At 48.5% G+C, this 11,389-nt stretch overlaps 1 protein-coding gene across 1 annotated transcript in view; it reads left to right on the top strand.

Annotated features, from left to right (window-relative positions):
- Positions 1-11,389, top strand: part of Kcnip1 (potassium voltage-gated channel interacting protein 1) — a 358,975-nt gene that overhangs the window by 139,020 nt on the left and 208,566 nt on the right. The window lies entirely within an intron of this gene.

The following is an 11,389-nucleotide window of genomic DNA, read 5'->3' as shown; positions in this document are numbered from 1 at the left end:
CTCTCTCTCTCTCTCTCTCTCTCTCTGCTTTGAGCAGGCCATTTCATCTTATCAGGAAGAAAAGTAACCAGTACAGAATACAGTATGGGGGAGTGGGACCATTTCTCTGATAAACCTGGCTGTGTATTTCTTGGGAAATATTTTGTGGCTGGAATTCGGAAGTGTCTGGTTCTTTAGGTCAGCATGTTGGAAGCAGAGCTTAATGAGTCATTCTCTCAGGGCTTGGCATCCGGAAACTCTGAAAGAAAAGTGGAAAATAGAGGTATGGATCATGAGGTTTGAGATGGGAGCAAGGGCTGCATTAGGGAGAGTGTTAAGGACCATTCGTGTGATGTTTTAGGAAATGCATGTTTTGGCTTCATTCTGTCTGTGTTCTGAGAGCTAGCATGAGGTTAAAGTTAAATATAATGGACTAGTTAATTTGTTTGATGAAGGAAACTTTGAAGCAGGGAAATATTCAGGCTGGGATATGGCTTCTGTTTACTGCACTTATTCAAGTCTGTAGTGAAAAGAGCATAAAGTTTGGCACATTAAAAATATGCAGTTTGTTGAGGATAAGAGTTTGAACATGTTAAAAAATTACAGCCATGAGAGCTGCAAAGGAGGCTGTAATGGTTAAAGAGCCATACCCTGCCCTGACTTGGGATAGTAGGGGTGTACGTGGGGTGAGGGTATAAGATCCCACCCACGAAGGGCTCTAACTTTTAAAAATGCAAATGTTTTGGAAAGGAGGGGTTTGAACAGAGCCTTCAGCTGGCAGGGTCTTCTGCTCCTGAAAGCAAATGCCTAGGGAAGCATTTTCCCGGGATCAGAGAATAAACCTACTAAGCTGTGCTTCCCTGGGATCAGGCTCCATGACCTTCCCCTCTGTACCAACCCCTGCTCTTCACACTCCTGGGAACTTGGCAGAATTGGCAGGATCACCCATATGGCGTTGTTACCAACTGGGTTTTGGTGTGGGTTTGGTCTAACCATCCCTTGTTATATTCTATTTTAGAATAAGAATGTTTACTCTGTGCATTGAACAGTTGAACTATATAATTTGTTTTGATCGTACAGGGGCTCAAAGTTAAGGAAATACTTGCGTCTCAGAAGAGACTCTACATTTATACTTTTAAACAATGTTGAAACTGCTAAATACTACAGGTGGTTTTGAAGTTGGACTGAAATTCATTTTGCATGATGAGATGGACATGAACCTGTGGGGACAAAGCATGATGCATCATGATTCTAAAGTGATATGTTTGGGCATCAGGTTGACAGGGGCTAGACTTAGGGTGTTTTATATTGATATCAGCTTGACAGGATCTACGAATCAACTAGGAAATAAAATATGGGTATGCTTGTGAGGGAGTTTCCTGCTGAGGTAAACTGAGGTAGAATGACCCACCCTAAATGTAGGAAGCAACATTTTACAGTCTGGGTCCTGGACTGAATAAAAATGAACTAAAACTTGATAGCATTCACCCTTCTGCTTCCTGACAGCCCGTGCAGTGTGAGCAGCTGCCTCGTGCTCCTACTACCATGATGGGCGTGTACTGAGAGGCCAAGTGAAACCTTCCACCCTTAAGCTGTAAGAGAAAGTTGGCTAACACAGGTTGTCTACAGAAGCTCGGAAGCTTCCATGCCCAGAGCTTTAGGATGATCAGTTGCTTCAGGCTGACTCGGCCCTCATTTCAATCATGAGTCACAGGCTTTGTGAAGCCACTCATGATGTTTGTATCTGCTTTCTCCAGCTGTAGGTTTGGGACATCCACAATGGGATTCACAATGCACTATTGCCTGGCCCAACAGGCTCTTTCTATGAGCTTGAAATAGGCGGTCTCCTTTGGTGCTGGGGAAAGGATGTCCATGCATGGATTCATCTGTTGACAATGGCCTTTAGTTGGCAAATTCTTACCGTCTCTCAAGGCTCGACTCAAACATCTTTTTGAAAGAGCCTTGTCTGGTCCATTTGCCCTCTCCTTTTTCTTTCCTAAATTAGATGTAATGTCTCTTCTCTACGCTGATGCGGCTCTCACCTATCTCTGTCTTCAAATGATCTCCTCAGGACTGTGAGCATCCTGAGGGCGAGACTCATGACAACTTACTTCTCTGCATTTTTTGGTGTCATCCCAGGACACATGAGGCCAAGCAGGACCCCAAGTTGACTAGATTGCTGGAGGAAGAATGGCTAGGAGACCATACATCACAGATGGCAGATCCTAAAGACACTGGAAGTGTGTGGGACACTCCTTGTAGGGATCTGGTCTTAAGTCTTTTGCCTTCCTTCGTGTCTTCTCACTTGATACCATTGGCTCTTCACAAACTCTCTCTCTCTGCAATGCACATCAGCCTGGATGTGAGGCTCATCTGCCTAGCATCCCCCATCTGGAGCAGCCCCGTGCTGTGAGCATGAATACTAATGCACCATGAAGATTCCAGCCCAGAAATGAGCTCAGGACTATCAATTAGCAACCCCAGCACCAGAATGAACCCAACACATTCAGATGTTGTGGGTCAGCTCAGTGCAAGACAGGACAACAGAAACCAGAAATGAGCCCAATGAGCAACCACTGCCAAGGCTTTTCTGTGGGAACAAGGAAGGGAAACTTTACATAAAATACAGAGAGGAGAACCAGCTTTAACTCTCACACCTTTTACCCTCTCTCTCAGCTCCCGGGGGGGAAAGGGTGGTCTTCTCAGGAAGGCAGGTAGCAATTGTTCCTGGATTGTCACTGCTGCTGGAGCTGCCTTCTCCTCCTCCTCCCCTTCTTCCACTTCCCCTGCCCTCGGGTGTGTTGATCCGTGTGCATGGGTTCTGTGTTGTCATCTAAGACAAAGGCCTTCCCTAGCTGCTCTTCTGTGATGCAGGGTAGCCATTCTGGAGTATGGGAGTGCATGTCTTCGGTCATCCACTGTTACCTCCCTCTTTCTCTCTGGCTCCTTGTTCCTCTCTGGCTTCTCATCTGAGAGGAGAAGAGTTTGGGCCTTGAAGACAGACAGAGCTGAGCTCAGAGCCTTATGCTATAGATCATGTCAGGTTCATGTCTGGGGCATATGCTATTGTCAATCCGTGCCTCAGTTTACCAATCTATGAAATGGAGAAGAGAACATTACCTGCCACAGGGACGCTGCTGGAATCTCCTTATCCACAGCTTACTGTGATGTGCCAGCAATGTGGCTCTGCCTATTTCACAAATGGCTGAACTTTAATTTCTGTTCCAAGTTCCCATTTCTCTCAGAGATAAGAGAAATAGTTCAATACTCGGTGAACATTTGAAGTAGGCTTACAGTACACTGTAGTAGAGGGAGGCTTCACCTCAGGTATGCAGCCCCAGATAGCCCCTCCTTATGCCTAGTCTGATCACTGTGCCATTGGGTCACAGTTGGGGCCTCTCAGCCTACACCAGACATTTGCTAGTTCTCTGTGACTTCTGGGCCATCATTCTCTGGCTTGGAGACATGATTGTTCTCGCCAGATTCACCCAGAAGGAACAGATCAAAACTCTCTTGCTTAGTATAGGCATGATGTCTGCAGCTGTATAACATTCCTACACAGAAAGGAGCCATTTCCATCTCTCCAGTTGTACCCAGGCTTTGGAGTTCTTTCAGCATCCACACCTTACTGGAGGTTGTTCTTTCAATGAGATAAGCAGATACCAACCTCCAGGCTCTCCCTGCAACTGTCAAGGACAACATCTCCCTCAGCTACTCTCTTACCGTTCTAGGCTTTTTATTGCATGAGCCAAAACCCAAGAAAATAACCCATAATTTCGATACCATGTAGCCCAGGCAGGAGAGTCCACAGGTCTCAAATGTGAAGCTGGGTATGTGCTCACAGGAAATAACAAATTCCGTGAAGATTCCCCCAGCTTTATACCCCCATGTTTCAGCAGACCTTGTCCCAGAGCCAGCCCTCAGCACAATAGTGACAGGAGTCCTTCTATCCCTCACTCGGCCCCGGGGCTGCCTTACTCCCAGACAGCTGCGTGCACTGGGAACTGGATCACACTGACAGGTTCAGTGCTGCGGTGTGGTGCTGCGTGCATCCATCCGCTTATAGCTGGCGTTATTACTAATCATCAGGTCCTCTGGCTGCCTTTCCCTTCTCCCTCCCTGAGCTCTTCCCCCTGGGTCTTCTTTTGTAGAGTGTGTGGAAGAAAAACAGATCCTGCACATGCCCTCGTAAGCTGTGGCTGCAGCCCCAGAGAACTGTGGGTGCCCTGAGAGTTAGACTTGTCATTCAGAGGCTTCAGGGCCCTGCACCCCTACTTGGCTTCTGTCCTTCGGCTCTGAGAAAATGTAGCATATCTGCTAGCCCTTGGTATGCTTCTGTCTCCCCAGAGGAGGAGTCAGCTGCCAGGGTGGCAGGAGGGAAAATCAGGAGCTCCAAAGGCAGAGGTACTGAACTGCAGGCCTGCTCTACCACTCACGTTCTATAAGACATTGGGCAGGCTAGCACCCTCTCCGCGCCATGGGAGCCTCATATACTAAATGAGAGCTAATGAAAGTGCTGGCCACATGAGGCTATTGAAATGATTAAGTGAGGCTCGGCACGTGACTGGAACATGGTAAGAACACCAAGGAGAGTGGCTGCCCTCGTTAACGCAACAATTACATAACCAGAGAAGAGTGATGCCTGCTGGGGGATGAACTCATCGTCCAAGGAGGTAAGAGGGAGCCACGTTCTGCACATACTTGACAAAGATAAGATTCTGAGTGAATTTCACAGTGAATGTTTGCCACAAAGCTCAGTACCACAGGGAGACAAGAGATGGTGGCCCACAGCCTTCCTGACCTTTGCCCCATCCTGCTCAGACCCTCATCCCTGACTCTCGTTCTTTGTCTGTGGTTCCTCTCCTATGACTTTCACCGTCCTAAGGTGACCTAAACCTTTGATTTTGGTGGTCTCAACTTTTACTTATCCTAGCATTTTGACTGGGGCTGGCCAGTGGCCAGAGTCAAACCTGGTATCCTGGATGGCACACGAGGAGAGGGGATTCTGATGGCTGGCATGTGACAGTTCTTTGTCAGATTTTTCATCCCCTGAGACTGTGAGCACCACAGTGAGCACAGACCTGTCATCCCCAAGGCATGCTCGGCTGTGACAAGCAGAAGGCGCTCACTCAGCACCTTCACTTGGTGTGACTGCATGAAGGTTAGCATCAATGCAGCAATGACCTTGAGCCTCATAGCCCCCCAAGCCACCCTAGATGCTCCCATGCCTATCTTATAGATGTGCATACCAGGCTTTATAAAGCTGAAGTCACACAGCTCAGAGGCAAACAGGTCATTCCCTTTCCTTCACGGGTAGAGTTTCTTAACCGGGTGTCCACAAATGTGCTTTGTGGGAGAGCCAAGGATTCTGCATAGTCTAAGGGCATTCTCATGCACATGCAGTTGCTCTAGGGGGAAAGGTCCTGATACTCTACTGTTTAAACAGATCTGAATCCACCCATCTTCCCGTGCCCACTCCTGGAGAGCCACTCGATCAAGGTGCATGAAGTATCTACCCTGTTCCTACTGTAGTGTAGGCACCAAGCCTCTGGGCTCCAGGAATCCCCCTCCTCCGCAGGATCTGGGCGACTTAGCGCTCTACTGGCAGCATCTCAACTGTGTGGGTGGCTGCACTCTGTCTGAACTCATCCGGCCCTGGCGATGCCTTCACCAGCACTGGAGTATGAAGGGGGATCCCTTGGGGCAGTGCAGCCACTCAGGGCACGTGTCAGAGCCTGTGCATTTGGGTGTCCCCAGCCCCCTCTGCCCTTCCCCTGAAGCTCACATTAGTTCTGCTCCCAAGAGAACATGATCAGCTTCGACAGATGAAGCCATGCTTGCTGCACAGGGACACTGCCTGGGAGGGTACTCCTCTTGAGCCCAAGTCCTATTCAAAGTTCTCTTTCCTGGGGAGACAGAGGAAACACAAGCAAAAGGAATCAGCAGGGAAAATGGAGGCACAGAGCAAGTTTTCTAAGTCAGGACTGCCATCCAGCTCTGGAGACCCCCACCAGGTGTTTTGATAGTCACAGTCACTTCCAGCTTCACCCTGTTTCTGCCATTGATGGTCTCAGCATGGTTGGGGGAGGGAGAAGGCTTTCTCAACAGTCAGATACTTTACCGAAGTTCACATAGCCAGTCTGGAACTCACAACCTGATTTGAATGTTGTAATCACATCCTTGGCCTGCGAAGCTTCACTGTGTCTGTAGCATCAGTCTGCACAGATGTGTGCCGTGAGCATCCTCCGAGCAACTGACATCCCGAACTCTCCAGCATCCTTCTTTCCTTTCAGCATGAATTGAGACTGTGAGGGGTTGGTCTGATGGATGGACAATCTGCAGCCACATAGTGTCAGCTCCCTGAGCTCAGGAAATCTTGCTTTTTCTTATTCAGTGTGAACTTGCATCATCAGGCTATAGCCTGACTTAGCTGTATGATGCTTAGCGAACATGTGTAGGATCCATGACTGAATTGCTAACTGAGCCCCAAGTAAATGACGACACACCGGCCATGTGCTTTGGTGAGGGTGCCAATGTCCTTTCTCTTTTTGGTCTTACCCAGTCCTCATGCCAGCCCATGAAGTGGTTATGTTCATGTGCCAGATGAGGAAGTAGACACAGAGACACATTTACTAGAATTAACTTGGCCTCAGGAGCTAAGTGATGAAGTTGTCTTTACATCTTGACTGGTGTCAGATTGTCTGTGGCCCCTGGGGAGGCTCTGGTGCTCCTTCATGGGTGGGGGATGGGGTGCAGCAGAGTGAGTATGTATGCAAAGCAGGACCTCTGCCTTTGCTTTCCAAAGATTCCCATCTATTTGAGGAGGCCAACTTATGTATGCAGAACATTTGGGAAATGGCACAAGAAGCATTGAGTGAGCTTAGCACTGAACTGCACATGATCAGGTGCCAACCGCACTCTCTGCTTTCACTAATCTCAGTCTTTTAATACCAGATGGAGACACGACAGATGAAAAGCAAAGATGGAAGCCACAGGGAAGGCTGTGACTTACTGGGTTCTGTACCCATTAATGCGGAGCCATGCCTAGTCCACAGCAGCAAGCACAGCAGGTGGCCACCCACGATCGCAGGCTTATTGATGTATTAGATACATATTGAGGGCTTTGCAAGAAGTGCCTCACCAATTTCACAACAGCAGGGGGAGGGAAATGGCCATATAATGCACAAGATGAAAGTAGGGATCAGAGAAATTGTTCATCATACCCAGTGTCACCCAGCAAGGGGGTGGGATGGATCCGAACTCAGTTCTATCAGCTTCTGAAGTTCAGGCACCTTGTTACTTCTGTTTGTGGTGAGAGGAGCTGCCATTGACCTGATGGGTGGGAAGATGCGAGGTTGAGGGGAGGATGAATAGGAAGGAAAAAAGGAGGGGACTGTGAAAGGTGAAAGGTGAAAGGTGAGGTGGACAAGAAAAGAATGAAGTTAGGGAGGAAAGAAAGGGGAGAGAGCAGGAGACTGGCCAGAAGAGGGGGCAAGAACAGACTTTATGTTAAATATGCTCAGATATTTCCCAGGATCCCCATAGACCTCTGACTACCCCACCCCTTCCCCCTGAACAGCCTCAGGGGTATGCTCTAAAGAAGTGCTATGTGGAAGCTCATGCTTTGCTTCTCGTGCATTCTGAAGGTATTGACTGAGCACTATACTCTATAGTCAAGGTGGCTCAGGCAATAGGGACCTGTCTTTTGCAGTCCCAGATTCAAGAAGTCTACAACAAAGAGCTGAAGTCATTGATCACAAGTGGCCACAGAATCCCCGTATGCACATCCATCTTTGTGCATGGAGGCTCATGGAGTGGATCTGGCTTTTTTTTTCTTTAAGAGAGAGAGATGGAGTCTAGAAAACCAGATTGCTACCTGTCTTAGTTAGGGTTTTACTGCTGTGAACAGACACCATGACCAAGTTAAGTCTTATAAAAAACAACATTTAATTGGGGCTGGCTTACAGGTTCAGAGGTTCAGTCCATTATCATCAAGGTGGAAGCATGGCAGTATCCAGGCAGGCATGGCGCAGGAGGAGCCAAGAGTTCTATGTCTTCATCCAAAGGCTGCTAGTGGAAGACTGACTTCTAGGCAACGAGGGTGAGGATCTTATACCCACACCCACAGTGACACACCCATTCCAACCAGTTCACACCTATTCCAACAAGGCCACACCTTCAGATGGTGCCACTCCCTGGTCCAAGGATATACAAACCATCACACTACCCTTAACCTGAAGACTCACTCTCCAAATGCAGGGGTTACAGTTTTAATGTAACAAATTTGGGGTACACAAAGTCTAGTTCACAGTAGGACAGCTGAGAGAGAAGTCAGAGCTAGAATGGGGCACAAACGAGCGAGCTCAGCCACAGAGCTGAGGGACACGCAGCACTGAAGCTCAGGTTGGACCAGGTAGGATGAGTGTCTCATGGTAGCCAGCACTTCCTGCAGCACAAATAGGTCCTGCAGCCAGAGCGATTGGTGGTGTGCTCCTTGAGCAGCCCCTGGGCATACCATACTTGCCTGCCTTGCACTCTCCCTCCCCACATAGTCGGCTGCTATTGTGCAAGTTCCCAAGAGTCAGGAGAGGGGCTGAGTCTGCCTCCCTTCCCTCTTCTTGGTGGTCTTCTCCATGTATTCCTCAGACTTTGTGAATGGGTTCCACATAAGTTCTTCTGCTCTTTCGTTGTACAGTGTGTGGTGTTCATTTGTGGATAATGCCCACCCCTTAGAGTAATATCAAGGATAAATGTGATATTCCGAGTGTAACTATTTGGTTGAGGGTGGGCAGATATGTCACAAACAGTTGTTGGATGAGTGAGGGAATGAATGAATCTTCACTTAAGAAAGTGTGCTTCTTAAATGGTCAAGAATAACCTAGCAGTCATCAATTTTTAGTAATGAACTGATCGCTGAGTCAGGCGGTTTGAATGAGATTGGCCTCCATAGGCTCATATAATTGAATTTTTGATCCCTAGTTGGTGGGACTGTAAAGTGTGGAAAAGTAGGAAGTGTGGTCTCTTTGAAGGAGGTGTGTTACTGGGATTGGGGTTTGAGATTTCAAAAGCTCACAGCATCCCCAGTTAGCTCTGTCTGTCTGCACTTGTCCATAAGACTGTAAGCTCTTGAGCTAGTGCTCCAATACCATGCCTGCCTACCTGCCTGCCTGCTGCCATGCTCACTGCCATAAAGGGCAAAGACTCACCCTCTGAGACGATAAGCAATCCCCAGTAAACTCTTTCTTCTATTAGTTGCCTTGGACATGCTATCTCTTCATAGTTAAAAGAACTAAGATCCTAGCCAAAACCAAAGCCAACAACAAAAAGCTCTCATTTTCCTTCCAGCTCCCCCCCAACCCCCATAGAGTGACTACATCTGTGTCAGACCACAGCTGAACCAATATGGTAGTGCAATAGCAGCACACAGGGAAAACCAAACAGGAAAAAAGACAATGAAATCGGAGGTTTTAAGGTGGGAAAGGGGAGCTTTGGGTACTTCTTTTTGGAAACTTCAAAGGAGGCACTGGCTGGGCACCAGGAGAGGTTCCTGGGGGACATGAGATGTGAAATAGATCAAAGCTAGAGAGAGCCCAGGATATGGGATATGCTAGGCAGAGGAAGGGCCATAGAGGGCACCTCTAGGCAATAGGGAGCACTTGTGTGGCTAGATCTCCCAAAGGCTGACCAATAGACAGGAAGAATTGGTAGACAAGGCCAGGCTACAAAAAAGGTTTGGTGGTTGGAACTTCATACTGTTAACTTCATACTATGCCCATGGCTCAGAGACAACCAAATCTATACCTCTAGAAGAACTTAGCCATGTCTGGTCCGTAAAGCAGGGGGATTCTCCTGTAGGCTGCTTCTTCGGAGGATTGAAGCAACTAAACGAGAGAGGGGCATCCTGGCCTTTGGTAACCTCTCAAATACTATCCTGAGTATGAGGATTCAAATCATGTGACTAGCAGAGCCAGTGGGGGGCAGTTTGGTAGGTCTCCATATGATACCTCTGAGGAACTTGTAAAAGAAGCCTGAGGCAGCACCACGTTCTCTCCATCAAGGCCTTCCTCTGTTCCTTGAGTCACACTAGACTAGTTATCTTCCGGGAACCCCAACTTAAGGCTTCCCTACCTTTTCCAGAGGACAAGAAAGAAGAACTGCCTCCTATGTCCGTCACCATACAATACTGCAGGGGAAATGGCTCGGGCAAGCCTGAAACACCTGATAGAGAGTCTAGGCTTTGACCTAGGCGGAACTCAGAGCAGACCTTTCAGCCCAGTGGCCCCCTAGTGCCTTCATTTGCCAACATAAATGACCCTAGAAGATTATGACAGAGCCCTGGATAATAAATTCTGGTCCCAAGCTGTGGCTGGACAACCTCAGACAAGTCCCTAATTCTGAACAAGCCTCAGTTTCTCTCCATGGTGATGGCAGGCCTGAAGCAACTAGCCTATGGGGTTTTTGTGGGCATCACATGGGTGATGCCATCCCACGGCAGTGGGCATTGCAAATGAAAGGCATAGGTGATACTGAATGCATTATTCCCCCCAATCCCCGCTGCACAAAACAGGACTCGTGTTGGGATCTGAGCAAGGGGTAAGTGTTGCTGAAGTGAAGCACCCTATTCTGAGTCCCTGAGTCAAGGCGCTGGCCAGCTGTGGGGACAGCTAATGGGCTCTGGGCTCGGTGCCTGGAGTCAGACCACACTCCTGTATGTGCAAGCTTATGTATGTGAGGGAGCTGATGACTCTGCTCTGAGAGCACATGTGAGGGTCTTAGCTGGGGTCTTACAGGTGCACACCCCACCCACCTCATGTGTATTAAGGGTTTGGAGTCTGTGTGCAGCATCTCAATGTCTGTGTGGGCACCAGGGACCTGTGCCCATATGTTCGTGGTTGCATATATGTGTGCGTGTTTATGGCGCCATATGTTAAGGGATGCTGTGAACTCCCAACACAGCATGTGTCTGTGTGCTGCAGAGGAAATGACTGGACAGAGGTCTGGGAAGAGAGGGGGTTGGGGATTCTCAGTGCAAACACACAGGGAATCCTCAGTGAATGTCCAGGCAGACAGGGCAGACAGGCAGCTAGGCTGGGGAAGAGGAAATTCAAAGCTTTCTAGGGAGACACCTGTCATCAGTGGCCACCAGGAGTTGCCACAGGTCCTCCATCATTGCCTTTTCAGTGGAAAGCTGAAGTGGGGCTTGAGGGTTCTTGCCACCTGAAGGGAAGGTCATGAAAGGAAGATTGCTTTCTAAATTCAAGAGTTACCCCCAGGGTTCCTAACTCAAGTACTGTCCCCACAGGTGACTGATTTGCAGGTGACAGAGCAAACACACACACACACACACACACACACACACACACAGAGAGAGAGAGAGAGAGAGAGAGAGAGAGAGAGAGAGAGAGAGAGA

The sequence above is a fragment of the Mus caroli genome, chromosome 11 (assembly GCF_900094665.2).
Source record: "Mus caroli chromosome 11, CAROLI_EIJ_v1.1, whole genome shotgun sequence".
NCBI lineage: Eukaryota > Metazoa > Chordata > Mammalia > Rodentia > Muridae > Mus > Mus caroli.
This window is presented reverse-complemented; position numbering and strand designations above follow the sequence as displayed.